Source organism: Myotis brandtii, unplaced genomic scaffold (assembly GCF_000412655.1).
Source record: "Myotis brandtii unplaced genomic scaffold, ASM41265v1 scaffold17, whole genome shotgun sequence".
NCBI lineage: Eukaryota > Metazoa > Chordata > Mammalia > Chiroptera > Vespertilionidae > Myotis > Myotis brandtii.
In genome coordinates this window covers 5,985,323-5,989,047 of record NW_005356259.1, presented here as the reverse complement: position 1 = coordinate 5,989,047, position 3,725 = coordinate 5,985,323, and the positions used below count along the sequence as shown (strand labels likewise).

General features: G+C 35.3%; 1 pseudogene; it reads right to left on the bottom strand.

Moving 5' to 3' along the window:
* Nucleotides 1-729: 729 nt before the first annotated feature.
* On the bottom strand, nt 730-1,774 carry LOC102256461 (annotated as a pseudogene).
* Nucleotides 1,775-3,725: the final 1,951 nt, after the last annotated feature.

Below are 3,725 nucleotides of genomic sequence, written 5' to 3'. Positions count from 1 at the left end.
ATATTACCCTTTTATTATTAGAGATTAGTTATATAGAGAAATAACTTGGAATAGGCCGAAGCCTCATAAGAACAGGATAGATTCTTAATAGGTCATATTGAAGAGGCACATATGTTTCTAAAGTTTCCACCATTTTCTTGGAAATCAAACACAGTCATTTGATAACCAAAGATGCTCCATATAAGACTCATTACTGATTCCAGAAATGTTTGTATTTCATTGAATGTTTCCTATTATCATATTAATGAATATATCAGTAGTAATATTTATTTATTATAATAAATTATCTAAACAATTTTAATATTAGCATCTTTAGCTCAAAATATCTACTGCCTTTTAAATATGATACAGTATTATAAATTTATATGAGTAGTCCACTGAAGTGCAAGTAAGAATTAAAATTAAGAGATAATGTCATAAAATCAAATACTTATGCTACTTTTGTACTAAGTATTGTATGTAAATTTTGAGGGATTACATGCAAATTTAAGTCTTTGTTCATCCAGGAGCTTACCTCTCTATGAAGTGTTTTTAGTCATAAAAATTTAGATCAAAGAGTACATAGGCATTCAACTCTGAGAGGAAAAAAAATAGCTACTCAGCCTTCCTTTTTTAAAAATTTATATTATTCGCCAGTAAGACTTTTCATTATGCAAATATATTTCTTTCCAAGAGTTTCCCCAATGTGACCGCAAGAGTCAATATTAAGTCCTTTTCTGGAAACTCCTTTTAGTTGCATTCTTGAAGAGCCTAGGCCATGAAGAGTTTGCCTACGTTTTAGACAGTGAATTCCTTGATGTTCCGGCAGTAAGTATTAACCTGGTCGGCAAAGAACCGAGAATCCTTCCTGGCTGGGGGCTGGATGGTTTGAAGAGTTGGACAGATCCTCCTCAGGAAGGTGGGTGGGGGTTTCTCCTAGAATCTGGCACTGCATATGCTTCTGCTGGCAATGCCGCTGTCACCAGTGTTTCTGCTGCTGCCGTTCACTCATGTTCCTCATGTATGTGTGATATTTAACTATATCTTGGCTCATTTTATCCACTCTGTCCATCAGCAACTGCAGATTCTTTCCCAAATGATTGCTGCTAGTAAGACTGAGCAATTCACGCTTATCTGCTACAACTGACTTCTAAGCTCCCACATTAGTCTGTTGATCAGATGTAAATTTTTAATTAGGATCAGCACTTCAAACATATGCTCAAAGGTGATTCTTCCCTTTTTCAATGCTTCAGGAGAAAAATCCTTCTCTGTACAAACTTCCATCAGTTTGGGAGTCAGTTTGTATGCCTTCAGTGAGAGAGACCCTTGGGCAGTTTTTATGGGGTCATAAATGAGAACCACACACTTTTCAATGGCATGCTGGGAACTGAACTGAGAAGCCAGGAGCGCCTGGATGACAAACAAGCCATACAGTATGTGGACTGGTACCAGCGCAGGTGGAGATGGTCAGTGTTTACATGACGAAGATTCTGCATCATTTCCATTTGATATTGTCAAAGCAGCACCTTCTGGGTGCTGTGGGGAAGCAAAGCAGTTGGTAATTTCAAGCCGATCTTCTGCAACAAGGCCCAAAAGCAGTCTTTGGACTACCTCGGTTCCTTGTCCTTTTTTCTCTTGATAAAGTTTTATTATCTTTAATACCACCAAGCCATCTATCTTTACTTGCTACAGGGCTGGATCTCCGGAACTGCCTTTACCTTTGCCTTCCCCTGTCACGCTGGTGGTGTAGCTGGCGAGGTGTGGCTGAGCTGGTGCCTTCCTTCTGGGATGGCATCTTTCCAGCAGAACAGCCTCTCTTGACCAGGGTTTTCATAGTAGAGTCGTGAACAATACCCAACCAAAACTTATTTTGGGGTTTTCATATTTAAAGCTGGAATTCATTCAATAAGTTTCACTTTTTGTGTCCTAGGCATTGTTCATAACCTAGAGGATAACTAAAATGTATTTACCATTTTCTACACATTAGCTCATTTAATCCACACAGCAATTTTTGAGGCAAACATTATCTCAATTTTATAGATGAATAAAATGTTTTCTGAGAGACTGAGAAATTTTCCATAGATATACAACTAATATATGGCATAGGTGAGATTCAATCCTAAATTATGTCTGACCTTTAAATTCTTTCAAGCTACACAAAATACTTTCATTGCATATAATATATACTCATATATAATCCATGTGACTAAAAATAATCAACATATCTAAGATTATAAATAAGAATAACATATACATAAAAATAGGCATTTATATGTTGATGGTATTTAGTTTACTTTTACACAATAGAAAAAAAAGAAAGTTTGAGAAAGAAAAAGAAAAATCACTACATTGAAATCTGGTGGGAAGAGATTATACTTCCCTTGATAGAAATTCCACTCTAGTCATAATTTTAAAAAGTTGATTCTCTCATTTCACAGTGGCAGAGATCCAGACTACTTTTATCTTATTTGGTTGTGGCTTCCGGTTTCATGGTACGAAAGATAAATCTTTCAGAATTCCTGCTGAAGCTTCAGCCATGACCTCTGCCTTCCATCTATCAGGAGAAGGTGTGGAAGAAAAACATAACTTTGTTCCTTAATGGCATTCCCAAGACACTGAATTTAGCATTTGCCCTACTTCCTACTGGCCAGAATTTTGTTTCAGATCAACACCTGTTTGTAAGAGAAGCTGGAAAATATTTACTTTACTCTTGACAGCCCAATATCAGTTAAAAATTGGACGGTAATTTACTATGGAAGAAGAGGTGAATGAGTACTGAAGGACAACCAGACTTTAACTTTCCAAACCAAACTCATTACCATTCTTTATGTCTAGGCTTTCCTCTTGTCATTATTAATAACCTCATCTTTTTGCTCTTCACTCAGACTCAAAATCTTCTTTTAAATGTATCCTAGGGAGGCATTGTAGAACAATGAGAGATTAAGTTGGTTTTATAAAGAATTAGTGAAGAAAAAAATATAACATAAATATACAAAAACAAAAATAAAACACTACAAGGAAATAGTCTTAACATTAGAAACTAATGAAAATTTTGGAGAAGAAAATAAAAAATGTTCAGCCAGGCCAAAATGGCTCAGTAGGTTGTGTGTCACAGAAACGGTGCCAATTTGATTCCTGCTCAGGGTACATGCCTGACTGGTGGGTTTGATCCCCAGTCAGGGAGCATATTGTAGGCAACCAATTGATGTTTCTCTCTCACATTGATCTGTTTCTTTCTGTCTCTCCCTTCCTTGCTCTAAGGCTGTAAAAAAGAAAATGAAAAATTTCCATAAATTATTGACAATTTTATAGATAAATGAAGACATTTTGTTGATAGCATCATTCCCTATCAGACCATTTTTACACCCCAAAAGTATCTATTAATATTTTAATCGGATTGTAAAGTATATGAATATCTAACCACTGTACTATATACCTGAAACTGATACAAAATAATATTGAATGTAAAGTATAATTAAAAAAATTAAAAAATGCCTTGTTTCTGAATTTTCAGATAAGAGAACTCAACAGACACTTATCCCCAAACTCCATAAGCACACATATCACATCACAAACATGTGCATATCACGGGACTCTGAGTCATGAGAGAATTAGTGGTCATAAGATTTAGTAAATTGAAGAAAATAAAAATGTCATTACAGATGAGGAAGTTGGCCAGATGAAGAAATATAAATGCATAAAAAAGGGATAAATTACTAAGTTTATAAGAATAAATTTAGTCTCAT